The sequence below is a fragment of the Seriola dumerili genome, unplaced genomic scaffold (assembly GCF_002260705.1).
Source record: "Seriola dumerili isolate Sdu_G_001 unplaced genomic scaffold, Sdu_1.0 BDQW01000056.1, whole genome shotgun sequence".
In the NCBI taxonomy this organism is placed as follows: domain Eukaryota; kingdom Metazoa; phylum Chordata; class Actinopteri; order Carangiformes; family Carangidae; genus Seriola; species Seriola dumerili.
The window spans coordinates 5,853,186-5,871,294 of record NW_019174311.1 but is presented as its reverse complement, the minus strand read 5'-3'; the positions used below and the strand labels follow the sequence as shown (position 1 = coordinate 5,871,294).

Here is an 18,109-nt window from a genome sequence, read left to right as displayed (position 1 = left end):
GTCCATCTATACCTGGTGTCTTTGGTGCGGCTGTCTCATTCTCTCCTTCGCCCGCCTCCCTTCTTCCTCTCTCTGGCAGGGTCATACTTAATGCATGAGCCTGTTGCAGTGAGACAAGTCTCAAACCCACTTTGTCACTACAGCAGAAAAATACCACAAATCATGTGAAATAATACTGGCTACCTGTTTCTTGTCTGCTCGGCGATTCACTTATTCACATTATTTAATCATTCACCATGGCGAGGAGCGCATTTCATACAGGCCTCATTTTCTCAGTGTTGCTACTTATGAGCCGAGTCTTATAAGAACTGTCCAAGAACAATGAGAGCCCATTTTCCTGTCATCTTTTTATTGGTCTTCTTCTCCTTCTCAAACCCTTGGTAGCTGACACTAAAAGCTTTCTTCAACAATCACCTTTCACAATTTGTTTCATAGTCACCCCCCCCCCTGCTTGTCTTGTTTTCCATATTCAAAGCCTTTTCTCAATTTAATAAAGTGCTGTGGTAGCACTCTGGCTTGGACAATAGACATTGCAGCCTATTAATTCAATATTTACAACTTTAATAGAAAAGCTGCTGTGCAGCACAGTGGGAAACCAAAACTGCTCTCATGCCGTTACTCTTTGTTTAAAAGGCAGAGTGACATGTGCTTCAAGACTGATGATCCATGGTCAACTCCAAGTGAAAATTTAGCAGTGGAAAAAAAAAGCTGCAGCTCTACAGCTTATCTGGAATCAGGCTACCCAGACCGCACATTTATCAATACCGCTATTAGCATAAGCTCGGCCGTTAGATACTTTGCTACTCCCACTCCCACAGATGCGGTGATAGAACCCATGCCATATTTCCCGCAGCTTCCAACGCCTGCACGTCTTTCGAGGACCCCACCTCACCCCGCCCCCTCCCGGTTTTGTCAAGGGTTAGGGGTTAATATTGGAGTGACACAAAGCTGGAGAAAATAAAGGTTGTCAGAGGAGCCGTGAGGGCAAACCGCCCACACTCTCTCCATCCTGGTTGCCATGACAACAGGGTCTCCACATATCACCCCCCCCCCCTTGCACATACAAAATCGGTTATTCACACACATGGACACTAACAGGTTTGCAGTATCGCTTACATATGCGCACGCACGTACGCACGCTCACTCATTTGCTGGTGTGCGTTGACAGGCTGCCCCTCAAACACACACATAGCCACACACATTCATGTGTAACTACAAATACTGGATGTCTTCACATCTATACTACGCACACATACTTAAACGGACACGTGGACGCACATAAGATGGAAGAAACACCCAGACTTGGCAGAAAGTGTTGAAGTTAGTCAAAAATTTATAAGGTTAAATCTTTTACAAACGTATCCAACTAAAATACAAAACACAAGTACAATATTTCCAAAGTCCTCTCCAATTCTCCACTCTCACCCTCTGCCGTCCTACACCAATAAACACACGTACTGTCATCCCGCCTACTGCCAAGACTGCAAAAGAAGCTACCTCTGGCGTGATTTATTTATTGATGTTTTTCCCCTTAAGACACAATGGGAGAATGGGAGAATAAAAGAAGTGGTGAATAATTCAAGGAGAAAGGAGTGGACTCATTAAGACATCCGTGAGGACAGGAGAATGAGAGGAGTGGTGGATGGAGGGCAGGAGGGACGGAGGAAGGAAAACCGACTAAGAGAAAGAAGGGCAAGACCGGCGGGAGATCAAAGGAGGGGTTGACAACAAAGTCGACAACAAAAAGTCTGAAAAATTAATAGAAAGTGAAAAAGAAGAGAGAAAAAAAGTGGAATGGAAAGAACAAAGAGAAAAAAGATGGGTAGGAAAATGAAGTGCTAATGATAGATGTGAAAAGAGAGAGATCTGGTTATGTGATCACTGACCAGTAAAAGCTCTCTGACAATCAAAAAGAGGGGTGTTACCCTAATGTAATAGTGTATCAGATTCCCTGTAAGTGTGTGTGTTTGTGTGCACGAGTCCGTGTGTGTATCAGTAAAGATCAGGCTGTGTGTCAGCAGGTCAGCTAATCTCTCTTGTCAGATAATGGAACCAGTCTTGCAGATGGAGTGCTGCCTCTAGCCCTCTGTGCTTCTAGCATGTTAGCTGCTGCTCACTTAGGTAAACGGCTGATAATGTAATTTCCTTTTGGTTTGCCTGTCAGTCAGTCGGTAACTGGACATGGAGATGTACGGTATCCAGAAACAGAGAGATTAAAAAAAATGTTTGGGTAGATAAAATCATGACGGGAGACTTTTAGTATGAGACGGTTAAATGGGTCCAACATGTTGACAGTGTAATATTGAATCTCTTCTTCAATTTCCTTTCAATACACCTGTAAGCTGAATCCAGTAACACACACAGAGAAAGAAACCAGACTGTCCCTTCTCATTGGAAAAATAAATACACTCATCAAGGAAACCAATCAAATCTTTCTGTATACTAAATGAGAAACCTGTGTATTCTCTATGTACACGCATAAACATATACTCACCCTACATTGCTGCACTCTAGCCTGTGGGTATCATTTGCTTCATTAGCAGCAGCATCAGTCAGAGTGTGTGCCTGCAGCACAAAGCGCGCTAATTACAGACACACCCAAGGTGTCATGCAGAAGATATAAGATGCGGTGCATTCAAACACGTCCTCACAGGCATGTTGTTATGCGCTGCAGAAGGAACATGTGAGGATGAACATAGCTTATAAAGACACTGTTAGCCTGTGTAAAGAGAGGCAATCATGACATTATGAAATTATGTGGAAGAGCTATTACGAGTGACCTTCTCTCTTTCCCCTCCCATGGTTCCTTTTACATCTCCTGCTCCATCCTACAGTCACTGCTTTCTCTCTCGCTTTATCTCTCATAGTCAGCCTCTCCCCCCCTCTCTCCTGCTCCTCTGGAGCCAACAGCCTTGCTTGTGTTTCTTCTTATGTTGATGTGCATTTTGACCTTCACTGCCACCTTTTTTTCTTTCTCTACCTTTGTTACGACACATTCTATAGAGAAAGTGCAGCTCGCTGGAGATCCTTCAATAAAGAAAATGTTTGAATGCAGCCATTAATCCCGTAGGGAGTAAAATTAGAGGGAGATCAGACGGGTGAAGAGGAGTTTTTATGTGTATGTGTGCTAGTGAAGCCTTTGGGGATCAAACTGGAGCCAGACAGACCAGTAAAAAGAAGCCGCCATCAGTATAGTATCTGTCAGAGTTCGCCCTGAAACCAGATGCAGCAGCTTAACACTGTTGGAGAGGACAAACCAGCTACAACAACACAAACAGTATGTAACAGCACCAGAGGGAAATCGGCCAATGAAGCAGATGCTGGAATATTCATACCATGGTATATTAAAGAGCACAAAACATAAGCATTTAAATGACTTTATGGTCATTTTTCCATGCAGGTCACGTTGTTATTCAAGTTAGCCGTGCATAATTACAGTGTAAAGCAGCAGAGGAGACATCTGTATGAGCCTAAGGTTATCTGATGAGCCTCTGGTCTGAATGGGAGCATATGTGTGCTCTTGTGTGTGTCTGGGTCGCATCAAGTGAAGAGTGTAGGTGAAGGGGGGGGGGGGTTGTTGGCTGTTGCAGGTAGTGATGTCGGAGGAGGCATTATGCAGTCAGTCATTGAGCAGACAGAAAGGAGGAGGAGGAGGAGGAGGAGGAGGAGGAGGGAGTGGTCCCTTGGGTCAGGTGATAAGTGGCCCATATAGCGATGGAGGACACAGCTGCCAGCGACTCGTGTGACACGCAAGGACACGTGGCCAACCCCCGCAGGGAAAATCAGCACGCCACACCCTGAGGAGAGGGGGGTATGTATATGTGACCTACGACCTCCATCCAACAGGTTAGATGTTGGAGAAACATGTGTCTCAGGGTAAAAAGCTGAAAATCAGAGCAAAAATATAAATTTTTCCTACTGTGACATTGTGACGTTTCTGTTTTGCAGCGAAATCTTTATGTCTCTGTTTTTCAGATTCTCAACTACAGATATGTTTTTATAATATTTCAAAAAGTAATTTTTGCCCCTAAGCTTCCCGGCAGACAGCTCATTGCTAAGCTTTATACTTTGCCAGAAACATTTGTCAAGGTCTCTTTAGGTTGGATGTAATCCTGTCTTTTCCACCACTTCAGGGAAATGAGCTACTGGCAGGACAAGGTCACACATAGTGCCTCACTAACACATTTGCATGGAAGGGCCCCAGTGGCTCAACGACTGTGGGAAAGTGGCTGGATCTTTTCTTCTAGCCCGATACTGGGCTTGTAGAGAGACAAAAAAAGAGTCACACATGAAATTACAGAAAGTGCGTGGATGAAAACAAATGTGAGACATGGTTGCAACCATGCGCATACGCCACACACACACACGGTTGCATTAATCACAACAAGGCAAAATAGAGACATATAAACAATTACAAAATTTTCAACAACAAACCTAAATAGCCCGAGCATAACCAACCAGATGTTACAAGCTAACTGATCACAGTTGTAGCAAAACAACTCACAGGACCTGATGATTCTCATCTTCAGAATTATTAACCAGGTCAGACAGCGGCTTCTTGGCAATCCCATTAACTTTGTTAAAAGTTGCAAAAGCAGCACTTCCCCTTAAGTGGTCCTCATCTAATCAAATACAAGGTCTTCTGGGGATGAGGCAGGAGATGTAACTCTAGTAGATGTCTATGGACTGGAAAGAGGAAGGAAAGAGAGGGGGTGATCATGTGTGTATGGATGAGAAGGAACCAGAGAAGGAGTAAAGAGAAAATAATAAAGTAGCTTATGTAGCTTTAGACTTTCCAGCCTCCTATGTCGAGACTGAAATAAATAAAAAAAAATCACATCATCTCTATTTGCTGTTGGGACACAATTAAAAACCACATTTTAGCATAAGTGCCAACAGCACTTTTATTGATTTGTTTGTTGTCCAGGATGGAAATCGTTAATTCTTCCTGCTGTGTTTGCACTTCATTTCTTTTATGTTTCACACTCTTCCCACACACAGCAATCAAAAGTCATTGTTTTAGATTAACTGCAGCTATCTGTGTGAATTCAAGATATTTTCAGTCAGACGAGCTGAACTAATATCAGTAAAGTTCATATGATTCAAGTCAAGGTGAATTCATTTTGAGGGTAAGAATCTGCATTGTCATCTTACAAAATTGCTATTCTCCGTAGGTATGCTCCTTTCTAACAGGTCACAGTGGTGAATGATTCTACAGCCAGTTCATACTGTATAAAACCATCTGCTGTTATCTGCTGCTAAACAAGCTAGGAATCCTATGATGCAAGGTGGTGATAAGTTTTGCATTTCTTGAAGCAGTAACTGCAGTTTGGAGTTGAGCTTTTTAACTGCAGTTTTATTCCATATAAGTTTTTTTTTTTTTAAATCGACATAAAAAAATACAGATTATTATTATATGAGTGAGTTCGCTGGCTCAGAAAACCGTACCCGTCTGGAGCTCCTGCTTGTCTCTTCATCAGCTTGTTTCTGCCTCTCTCATCTCTCTGTGTCATCAGCTCACACAAAAAACTCACACACACACAGTCGCTGAGACCTGCTCACACAAACACACACATGCACCTAGCAGCAGACTGAAGGATGGTTAGGGTAATTGTCTGGCAAGACAAGTCAGTTTAAGGAGATTTGCCTGCCATTCAAATGGAGCTGAGAAAAATGGGAAACAGAGTTTGCATGGTGATATGGCCACTGGGCTTCATACATGGGTGCATCTTATTTGTACACTCTACCTGTGTGTGTGTGTGTGTGTGTGTGTGTGTGTGTGTGTGTGTGTGTGTGTGTGTGTGCGTTTGTGTTAGAAAGTGTGAGAGTGTGTCCACTTAGGATGTGACAGGTCAGTATTGTTATGCATGACTCATTTTGTTTGTTGTAGTATGCGTCGGTGTGTGTCCATGCGTGTACATGTGTGTTTGTCTTGTGTGTGTGTGTGTGTGTGTGTGTGTGTGTGTGTGTGTGTGTGTGTGTGTGTGTGTGTGCAGTGTCTAGGGCTAGGTGTCAATACCCCTGGCTCACTTTCCTTTTCTCACCCCACGGTCACCATGACAACCTCCTGACTCCAGCTCAGCTGCACACAGCAAATATTTCTCTCCCATCCCCCTCCTACATGTTCATCCCCCCTCACCCCATCCCCCCATTCCCTCTCTCTCTCTCTCTCCCTGTCATCTATCTGTACTTTATACTCTCCACCTTCATCTTGTCTCCCGTGTCTCCATCTCTTGCTCTTTCCCCATCTCTGCCTTTCTCCAGTTCCCGTTATGTCTACATGCTACCAATACATGAAAGAGTTCCCTCTTCCTGACTGTCATCTGTGCCGAAAGTCTATCTTTTATTTGCACTCCTCTCTTTCGCTTCTGTTCTCTATTCTCTGCTCCCTGCTGATTGTGTCTCACTCCTTATATCAGTATGAAACTCTTTCCTTTCCTCTCCCTGAACTCCTTTACCCCACCCCTCCCTGCCAGTCTTCTCCTACCTTCCCTGTAGAAAGAAGCTTATGGAGCACTGTCTTCCATCTGTCCTGCACTACATCTTTATTATAACCACCCAGCCAAGATCATACACAATGCAATTACAGGTAGCATTCTATCAACCTCTGCCATCAACTTTTATCAAGCCTGAGACTGTCCAGTCTGAGGGGAAATTTGCAGGCTGGCACAGCATCGATACAATCCCTCCACCCTAAGTGGCTGACTAACTCCCATCGCATCTGTTATCATTATCATCAGCAAACCATTTCTGCTCCGTAACTAAATCCAATCATTACCAATGGAGTCCACAGCGGAGATCTATTTGAGGCGGAGCGGCTTGTGCTCTCCAACAGAGGAGGGCCAGGCTCCATCAAAGGCTGCAGTGTTATCTGAGGCGCACAGCCACGTCCCTGCTGCAGACCCTCGTCTCTGCAAATCCCCCTCCCCACGTCTCCACACAGCTCCAGCCCCTCCACACGCCAGTGTGTAGTGGTGCAAAGAGATCAAGGACATGACATTTTCCGGAACGCAAAGCAATTTTCAGCGCGGCGCAATATGAAAGAGAGTAAACAGACAACCTGTTCCATCAGGTCTGTGTTTGCATATGTGTGTGTGTGTGTGTGTGTGTGTGTGTGTGTGCGTCATCTCCCTTCAGATATTTAGAGGGAGTGACAAGTATATCTGGTTTTATATTATCTATTCCAGGAGGCAGACAGACAGTGAATAAGCAAAAAAACAAAAAAAAAACAAAATGAGGATGCTGCTCCATCTCTTCTCTATTTATATTGTTTTGCAGAGTTTCACTGCTTCTCTCCCTCCCCGCTCCTCTCCTCCTGCATCATCTTTTCTTTCCCGCTCCTCTTCTCCTGGGGTATTGCCCCATACACTGGAGCCCCAGCTGTGGCCACAGCTCCACCGCACTCTCTCGTCTCTCTTTCCGTCCCGTTTTGCTTCAGTTATGAGAGATGACAGAAATCCAGTGAGAGAAAGACAGGGAGAGAAAAACAGATAGAAATAGAGAAATATACAGAGAGAGAGAGAGAGAGAGAGAGAGAGAGATGACAGAAATCCAGTGAGAGAAAGACAGGGGGAGAAAAACAGATAGAAATAGAGAAATAGAGAGAGAGAGAGAGAGAGAGAGAGAGAGGCCACAGGGATGCAGGGGAAACTGTGGTGACCTTTCCCTGCGGCTAAACAACCAGTTGATGAGCTTTTCATAGAGGGTTAGGCCAACAAGGTCTGACAATCTATACTGTACACACACACAAAACAAAGATGCTCATGGCTAGTAGCTGATAATCTTGTATATAGCTCCACAGTCAAATATGTGAGCAACACACACATACACAATATTCTAGTAAAATAAATCCCTTGCTATAGTGGCAGATATCTAAATCATGGTGGTAGCATGGCTTAAAACCTGCTGATCATGCTGCTTCCTATATAGGACACCCACACGGCACGTCAGCAACTCACGGCAGCTACAACCAGACAAACAAACACAGATTTTGCATGACAACATTTTTCAAACACCTCAGAGACTTTTTCCTTTATTCAAAGTGAAAGGAGAAACCACATTTTCTGACACTTGTGGAGGCAGACGGGCCCCACAGCCAGGTTGAGGGGCCAACACACAGGGAACAAAACAACGTGTATGACAGCTGCACAGCCAGTGACGTCCCTGTCACTAACATTTACTGTTGGGTTGTTTGTCGCCCCCCTGAACCACAGGCTGGTCAAAACAGAGTTCACTACACTGTCATAAATAAAACACAAACTGTCTGGACCGCTGGACGGAGGAGTGATGGAAGGAGACGGAGGAGATGGGGTGGGGGTGGGGGTGGGGGGGTGGGGGGGGTCACAAGGACATATAAAGATGGCTGATATACGGCACCACTGAGTATAAAGTCATCCCAGCGCTGAACACATGCTGATTTAATCCTTCTACTATTTCTGTTTGGGCTTGTGCTCCTCTTATTCAATTAGTGCCACAGAGTCACTCGGTACACAGCCCGAGAAGATGCGGGTGTGTGTGTGTGTTTGGCAGGTGTGCATCTGCCTCTGTACACACTGACACTGACATTTTAATCACTACAGGATCTGTCCTTTACACCCCCCCACCCCCACCCCATCACTCTCTACTCCCTGTATCTTTCACTCTCTCTTTTCTCTGCTCACATTGTCCTCCCATCCTAACCTCCGCGCTCTCACACTTCCTGCTCGTCGCCCCGAGCGGGATCACACTTTAAGGCTACAATCAATATGATTAAAAGGTTACTGATAATAAACGCCCATTCTTTCTCCCCCAGCATTCCACTTTTTCTTCTGCTCCCTCTGCCCCACCCAGCCACATAAGGCCTGGAGGATGAAGTCTTTGCTTATGTGTATAATTACTTCATTAAGCTCGTTAACAATATCCGGGCCCTCTGTCTATTCTCTCTGGTTTCTCTCCTTATCTCAGTGTGGTTTGTTCTCTGCTCTTTGTCTTCTCTCTCATCGTCTCCCTCCTTCCCCTCGATGTGACATCTGCACCCCTAAATAAATCTATTTTTCCTTCTTGGTGCTCCTGTGTTTTCTCTCGGGGATTGCGTCTTTTATCTTTTCCTCATATTAACAAGAAGCCTCACCCCGTGTCTCCTTATCACTATCCTGCTACATCTGTCAGTCCTCTCTTCGGCGCAGAGTTCAACTAAAATCTCCACACGAAAGTGCGCCCCTGCAAGTTTTGCCACAAAAACACATTTGCTCAATTCTTTCCCGCTGTGCAACAGAGCATGATGGCTGATGTAAACAGACTGTTTTATAGCTAAATATAGAGTCTCATTATTGCAGCTTGGGCCCTGTGTGAGGCTGTCTGTAGCGCCATGCCCAATTACCCCTGATCAATTCAGAGAGCAAACTCAAACAACCCCAACACCCAACCTGATTTAAAAACACACATTCAAGTTCACATTCAGGAGAGCCTAACGAGAACAGATCCACAGACAACATCCTCTTCAGGTGGATAGTGTGTGGAGTGCGTAGCTTGCTAGCATGGCCTAATTTACTCTGGCTATGAGCAGATGAGGATGGATGATGGGAAAGATGTAGGTCATAAATGGTAAAGAAAACAACAGGATAGGTTACATAAACCCTTATTTCACTGTGTGAAGTCTCAGAGACTTGCAAATTATTTGCAACTTAGCCAAATAGATATAATGAGATAAGGGACATCCCAAGATACACTAAGCAGAAGGCTCAGTGGACACAAGTTGCCAAAGTGAAATATGTTTATCTTTTTTCCATCGAAGTGTGAAAGAGGGTACAGAGTGCGTGCCAAAACAGGTCAAATACACTACTTGCAACGTGAATAATGATGATTATGGTTATGTTGAAGAGAAATCTATAGGCAATAATATAATGTTGGCGCATGGTCCCAGTTGATCAATGTTAAAACTGTCAGTTTCTGGCTATTTTCATGTTTTATCACCGGCTGAGGGATTCTACACTCCTGCATGTGGTTGAGAAAATGTTGTTTCCCATCAATCTCTACTGTCACTCTCAATACAGGCTACAATGTCCTCAAGAGAGAGATGCACAGTTGCATTTATTATTCTATATATGTATTATAAGTAATCAGATACACGCAAAAAAAAAGTCCTCTAATGCATTCTGAAAGAGCAGGCTGTCCTCTCCGAAGGGAAAGAAACAAGTAAACACAGCCAGACAAACTTAAAGCGAGCCATTCTCTAAATCTCATCCCCACTGCTGTCTGACATTTCTTTACTCCTTGACATTTTCTTTTTCTTTCCCTGTGCTTGAATCTCTGTCCTGCTGCTCATAATCAATTTGCCTTCTCTGTAGTTTTTTTTTTCTTACAATCCACCTTTGTCTCCATGCCTCTTGTCTGACATTACCCTGTTTTAGCCTTGCATGCCCCTCATCTGGTGTCCTCCAGCCACAGCCTGCATGTGTGTGGTGGGTGTAGTGTGTAATAGGATGGCACAGTAGGTGAGATTAAATTAGGCCAGTGTATGGGGATTACAACCCACTCAAAACCTGATCCCCTCCCACTCTCTGAAATCCAACCCTAATGAATATATCATGGCTGACACAGCAGATAAAGCGCCTGCAAGAAACTGCAATCACAACATCACCGAGACATAAAGAGGAGACAAATACAGACAGCCTGGTTACTTACATCACCCGCAGTACTTGGGGATGCTGTGTCAGTTCAAGTGTGCTTGGATGCTTGTGTTTCATGCCCCATCTATTTCAGTTATGGTTAATTCAAATGAAGTGTAGGTATAGAGTGGGGAAGAGCAAAGTGAAACAAAATCAATACACTTAAATGTAAACACTCCAAATAAATGAGCCTTTGGATGGATTCAGAGCAGTATCAAACCACATTGTTTTTCACATGTGAAAAGACGATGTGTGCCACTCAGTCAATGTCAAGCAGGAACTTTCAATTCAGCACACAGCTTATGTCTGCTTTCCTGACTATGTGCGTCTCAGCTGCAACATACCACACCGTTCGAACACTGCTTCCCATCTTTTCAGTTGCAATTTATAGACCTAATTAATCTACAGCTGAAGCACAATGTTCCCAGACTGAATTTTCAGTTCAAGGAACATGATTTGATCAGTAAAATCTTGGGTGTGCTTCTGAAATGCTTCAACAGACTGGATATGCTCTGGCATAAGGCTCAATGTTGGAGTCTAATCCAGAGAGGAAAGAGAAACATGTTTCTCTTTCCTCTCTGTCAACATGTCAACCGCTCGACTGTGATAATTCCAGAATGTAAATGTGTTCTAGGAGAACTTCCTCAGCTTTGGTGAAACAGTGACTTGCAGCCTCAACACAAAACAGTCAGTCATGACTGTCAAATACAACCTGTGCAATAGATGCCAAATACCGCTATTCCATTGAAAGTCAGAATAAACAATTTTTGCTAAGTTTGGTAAGTAAGTATTGGCAACAGAAAATATCTGGGTAGGATGAAAGTCATACCAAAGACACGGAGAAGCAATGTCGAGGGGGAAACTGACAAGAAAAACACAGAACACAGATCAAGAATAAATTCCAACAGTATTGAAAAAGCCTGTCAAAAGCTTAGCAGAGCAGTATGATGTAACTTCAAGCAAAGCACCAGTGCTGAAGTAGCTTGCCATGCCTCCAGGTTTCATTAAAAATGCAGCCAGCCTCTCAGCAACAAATCAATAAATTAGCAAACCAACGCTGTATGTCCCCTTAATAAACAGCCTGTGCAGTGTAATCAAAACCAGAATGGTACAATGACACGTAAATTCCCCAAGGTGTCACAATATGGTCAGTGGTGTCTGAGATATTGTCAATATTACCCAATAGACATATCAGAAATTCTGCAAAAACAACCAGAAATAGCTTAGTAAACATTAGCTGGTGCTGTTGACATTAACCTACATTTAGCTACATCTGTGGTCCACCCAACGGCTGTTGTTTGTTCCACAGTGAGAGATGTTAGGAAAAAAATCCGCAGCTAAATATTTTGATTGTGAGACAAGGCTTTCCTCCATGGACATATCAAATACATCTATAAAACAACCCAGAAAAAGAATATATCTCCTTACAAAACAGTAACACATAATATAACTTTAGAGTTACTTAGCTTTTAAACAAATACTGTATACTGCACAGAGTAGCCAACCATAGATATTCAATATAGTTATGTCAGATTTACCAGATTTAGTTCTTAGACGTTTTGACTGATGGTAGCTACTGTAGGTTGTTTAGCTAGCCAGCTATAAAATATCATTATACAATGCAAGTGGTGGCTCTTTGTTATACTACCAGCACTACCATAAATAATAAAAATTTGAATATATTTTTTTCCTTTTATAGTTAAATCAGAGTCTAATTCAGTTTCTAATAAAATCTTTCAGGACTAGGATGTTTTAAATGATTACAAAGATTTTGAAAAAGAAAACAGTTCACTCAAACCTTCTATATTTTGAGTTACAACTACCAAGGATTTCATGGTGAGAAGAATGAAAGGCAAAATAAAACAACTACAACTTTCTTTGAAGCGGAAAAGGTAGTACAAAACCTTATTTCAAAGCTATTTTTACCCAGAAGCCATTAAACTTACAAACTTACTTACTATATCTCAACAACACTGCCATCACACACTTGACATTATCTTTCACAAATGAAACAACACTGTTAATTCATGTGGGCTAGGTTATAATTCATTCGTTCACAAGGCCCTCTGTTCATGCACGCACGCAAAATGCAGAGAGAAGCGTCTTTGACGATCCACAGAACACTATAGCGACAGATACATGCAGTTGGGAAACACACTAGACAGAGGGTCAATTTAGTCCAATTATATTCACTGATGTGGACAATAAAGCTTCTTTGACAGAGCTGACTGGGGTCCAGAAGGGGTGACGCTGAGGGGAATTCTCTGTGTTGCTGAGACAAAGAAATAATTTTGCCAGACAGAAAAAATAAGATGGGGACAGCATTAAAGAGGCAAAGAGAAGGTCACACATGGACTTTAATATCTCCCCTAATTTATATGGAATCCTATGTGTGGCTTTATTGCTTTCCTGTCTGGTTCTTTATTTTAAACAGAGTGCAATGAAGAGGTTTTATTCATAAAATTTAAAAAAAAAAAAAAAATTGCATCATAATTTCCTAATTTTACTATATTTTTCGAGAATATCTGAAGCCTCTGGTTTCGTTATTGGTTTGGCAGTAATTCATTTCTCACCTGGTTTCAAATATCCTCTATGCGGCTCCACTTGTGTTATTCTAGCCACCAATATCATATTTGTTACTCTGGGGAATTCTACAATTTCTCCTCTCTCATACCATCACTTCTGAAAGCTGTAATAAGGTAATTCACTCTGCCCAATTAAATTCATTTCCATACATGACGCCTCTGTTTGTGCCCCAGTCTGCATCACAGGTTCAATTGTATAATGGGGTTGGATTTATGAGTCTTTGTCTGAGAGCCTCTTTCTGGGAAAGCTAATAGGAACCTGAGTCATTATTTTGATTAAGACCTCGATGTTGGCTTCTCTGTCAACCACTGCAGGAATACTGATAGGACAAGTGAAACCAAAGAACTGCATGGCGGGAAAAGAAAGCGAGACAGAGGCAGTAAAGGAAAATGGATTACCTAGGTTGAAAGGTTTGTTCTGGCTGTCTTAAGAAGAGAGAGCAGGACTCTAAAGGGACGACTGGAACAAGGTGGTTCAGAGAAATTGCCACAATAATCCTCTTCCATTTTGTCTCATCTTCCATAACAGCCTTTATCTTTCTGCCATCTCCATACCATCCCGCTGTCTTCACCTCTGCAAATTTCATTCTCCTCTTTTGCTGGATTCCTTCCCTCCTCCTCGGTTCTCTATAATCATTTACCCGTGGCTGGCCTGTCAATCCATCTGACCCTTAGCTCCCTAAATCACCACAATGTATTCTCCACCAAACCCTGACAGCATGTCTACACGATCCCCCACTTGACACTCAGTGGGCTGACTCCCATCTGCACAGTCTAAATCAAACAGCCTCCGAGCTGCAACCAGGGAGGGGTGAGGTGGGGTGGGGGGTGTGGGGGGGGGGGCGCTCCATCTTGACAGCATCCTGAAGGTGCAGATGCAAGTGCGCGCACACGCGTGCAAGGCATGGAAAAAATGCACACACGCTTGAGGATAACTCAAGGGGGTTCACTCACAAGCCTTTGAATCTGAGCTTGTGTGTTTGTAACTTTACAACTTTTTTTCTCAAAGGAGGATACAAAAGAAAGCAGAGATGAAACAGTCATTGTTGACACTTCAGTCTAAGAGATAGTTCCCTCTCTTAACCCTTATTTTACCCTGTCTCTGCTTTAATGGCTGAATCCCCAGAAAGTGCGGTGTGCGGTCTTTGATCAGTAGCAGACGCTTAAGTAATCAGGCCAAGAAGGCAACAGGGAATCTTTAATTTGGCGCACTGCAACAGGATCGCTGCAGTGTGTATTTGCAGAGTGTTTGTTTGCGTGTGTCGCAGAAGTTGAGCGTGTACAGATGCGTTTATGTGTGTGCGTGTGTGTGTGTGTTTGTGTGTGTTTGGTGAGCAGGATGACTGGCAAAGGTGCCCTGAGGCTTTAACAGGTGGCTGAGGAGCGTAGGGCCAGTGCAGCACTGCTCTTCCCTGGAGTTGCTCCTAACTGGCAGATTGAGAGCAGAGAGATCATTCCTCTCCTCCTACACAACACCAGCTCTCCACTTCAACTGCAGGACTAAAGGCATTTGGAACCAGTCCAGTCTCTGACATTATCATTTCAGAAAAATGAATACAGCAAAAGCATGAATATCTGACCATACATTGAAGGGCTTTACTCTTTTAATCTTCTTCAATTGTAATCAGACTTACTATCTGTGAGTAGAATGTTTAGAAATCCTCCTTTTAATCTTTTCGCCTTTCATTCTTTTCTTTTCCTTCTTTCTTTTCCTACAGCTCATCCTCCCTTGTGACCTTGCCCTTTTTTATATCCTAACTGATCCCTCCTTCGCTCCCTCTACTCCCTTCCAACACCTATAGCAGAGAACAAGCATTAAAAGATGCAAAGCGCTTTGCCTTTCAAAAGGAAGTCCATCTTCTTGTCCTTCTCCTTTATCTTTTTTTATGTTGCTTACACCATCCTCCCCTGCCTTTTCTCTCTCTTTTCATTGCAGATCTGTCCCTCTCTCCTCACATAAATCCTGCTTTCCATCCATCTCTTTGATGGAACAGCTCAATTAACCGGCCCGCGTCAGAGGGGAGATTACATTCTGCAGCATACTGTAGCGAGGGTAATCATACACTCCCAAGTCTAGCCAGCTACTCTGACAACAACATCGCTGCTACACCAGCAGCTCCCAGCTCCGTCAAGAAACCCGGCTGCCACGGCCACACAAACCTCACTGCATTAAATAGTATGATAATGTGACCAGCAGTGGGTCTCTGGAGCATTGCTGCTATGGAGAAGATATTCTCCACACACACACACACACGCACGCACGCACGCACGCACGCACGCACGCACGCACACACACACACCATTCACCCCAACACGCCCTCTTCAGCAGCAGCTATATCGTGATCTGTTGTGCGAATGTGCACAGTGCAGTATGTTTATGGATGTTGTACAGATGGTAACAAGTCATTGTCAGGCACAACGCCTTCCCTACCCTCCAGTCCCTTGACTGGGTTCATCTGGGACAAGCTGCAGGCTACTGAGGCATGGAGGGAGGGAGGGAAGGAGAGAGAGAGAGCAGGTTCACTACACCGCTAGCACACACACACACACACAAACACACAAAGATATGCACAAACCCACACATATGTATCTTTGTACATGTAGTCATATTTTTGAGAGTCTAGTCATATCTGTGCGCACAAAGATGTTCTTACCAACAAAACACCACAGACATACATCAACAACAAACGGAAGAAACAAGCTCACAGCCTTTAGCAGCTGCTTCTGGCAATACAGATTTCTACATCATTAACACAACTGGTGGGTGAAATATTGTCTGTTTTCTGCCACTGGGTACAACAGATGTGTAATAGGCTGCAGAGGGTGACAGTAGCCAGCTGTGTGGCATACAGCCAGGTGAGGGCCTCCTTTTCATGGGCACACCTCCACAGTCTGCTGTGTGCACTGCCCCACCCTTATTTTCACTTCCCCTGATATCTCGCTCCGTATATACATCTCTCTCACGCTCTTTCTCCTGTTGATATCTGAATCTTTCTTTCTCTCTTTCCTTCTACAAGCTTTTTTTTTTTTTTTTTTTATATTCCTTCTTCTCTTTCTTCCCTCCAAGGTGTGTAGTTTAAGGTTAACCAGCTCTGTCATTGCCAAGGCAAAACAGACTCACTGGAGCTGCATGAGATAAGATAGACGAGAAAATTGTTGTAGTCTTTTCTGCTGTGCTGTTCACCATACAGCTGAGTTTCAACCCTCACATCAATGAAAATCGTAACAGCACATTGCAATCACGGTCTGTACTGAACGTTAAGCTACTCAGCTATTAGCTGGGGGAGGGGAATGTGTAGAGAAAACGAATATTCATATTAAAGTAGCAAGGCTGAAGGAGAGGCAATGCAAAGCAAAGAATTAGCCTGAGAAATTACCCTCAGATTGCAGAAAATGCACAATGCAACATGACTTGCAAAGCAACACATCTAGAGTATTTGCATTATATGATTTTCATATTTGGTAGGATACTGTAAAGAAAGCCTTTTTGCTATAAACGTATAGTAAGTGCAGTTCAATTAATTTAGAAAATACATGAATCGTTATTGCATCTACTTTGGTAAAAACGCAAAATCCCAACTTTGAACATATTAGGTAATAAAAAAAGATAAGGCAGTGTTATACGGTAATAATGACCAGTAAAGTCTTCAGTGATATAAGTATAATGGCACACAGCCCTGCTGCATATTCAATATTAATGTCGGAGGACACCCTGTTGCATGCAATGCACTGAACGTTCAATCAGAAAGATAAAAAAAAAAACAGAAACAAAAGAAAAAACCTTTTCTCTGAAAGTATTCTGCACCAACAGGTTATCCATGACACCTGGCTTTAATACTTCTTTTAGTATTCATTTAACTGTAAAAAGTAATACAGAGCTACAAGACTTAACGCTGAAAGAAAGACGTCTTTCAACATTTTTTCACATTTGTCTAATTATTATTTTTCAATTAAGAGTGTTGAAATAGCCGTAATGATATAGTTTTCCTGAACATCAACACAGCTGATAGCAGTAAGATAAATTAAGACATTTAAATAAGAACCTGTTAAAGTGAATTACATGAACCAGACTTTCACCTTTTACTGCCAGTAAAACATGAAGCGAAGGTGCGATTCCATAACAAGCCACCTCCACCTAAGAGCCTAATTAGTCCGCTCACCAGCTCTCTCTCCCACTCTCTTTCCGTTTAATGACAAACTGTTCATCTCATCACAAATAGAGCCTCTTACCTCCACAGTGGTGCTCCTTTCCTCTGGCAACTCCTTGCGTCCTTTCCCCCTCTCTTCCTTATCTACTTGTGCCTTTTCTTCTTCTGCTCTGTGAAATTGATTGTGCCCCTCTCCTCTCTGCTGATGCTGCAGTGATAGAAAAACACACCCTCCTTCGGCCGCTCTCTCTCCACCCTCCCTGACTCTCATTGGCTGCCTGTTAGAGGTGACATCACCCTTCTACTCTGCCTGCCTCCCTCTGTCCTAGTCTGTTCCCTCCCTCGCTCTCCCTTCACCTCCATCTCTGTGGATTCTGGCCATTCCTTTATTGTACCCAGACCCTCCACACCTCCCCACCGGCCCGAGTCTGCCCGCTCACCCCACCCCACCCCACCTCCTCTTCTCTCCTCCTTCCTGTCCTCTATCTATTCCCTCTGTCCTCTTCTTCCTCCCTGTATACAGTCTGGATTTGTAGGTCCAGCTGCTCTTATTACTGCGCTTACATTCAGCCAAGCAGTGCCAAGCATGTTAATGCATACTGTTCATTTGCATAGAGCACATACCCTACGGCCCTTGAGCAATTTCTCTCCCTTCTCCTCCTGCACCAATTCAGAAGATAATAGACTACAAAGGTGAAATAATGGGCGAATGAGGTTTTGTGTTAGTACT

The 18,109-nt window shown here is 43.4% G+C and overlaps 1 protein-coding gene across 3 annotated transcripts in view; it reads right to left on the bottom strand.

Moving 5' to 3' along the window:
* LOC111218995 (neural cell adhesion molecule L1-like) overlaps positions 1–17,561 on the bottom strand; it is a 38,813-nt gene extending 21,252 nt beyond the window's left edge. For all 3 annotated transcript variants that reach the window (XM_022741527.1, XM_022741529.1, XM_022741530.1), the window contains exon 1: positions 17,462–17,561. The gene's annotated coding sequence lies outside the window, so the exon portion shown is untranslated. The remainder of the gene's footprint in view (positions 1–17,461) is intronic.
* Positions 17,562–18,109: the final 548 nt, after the last annotated feature.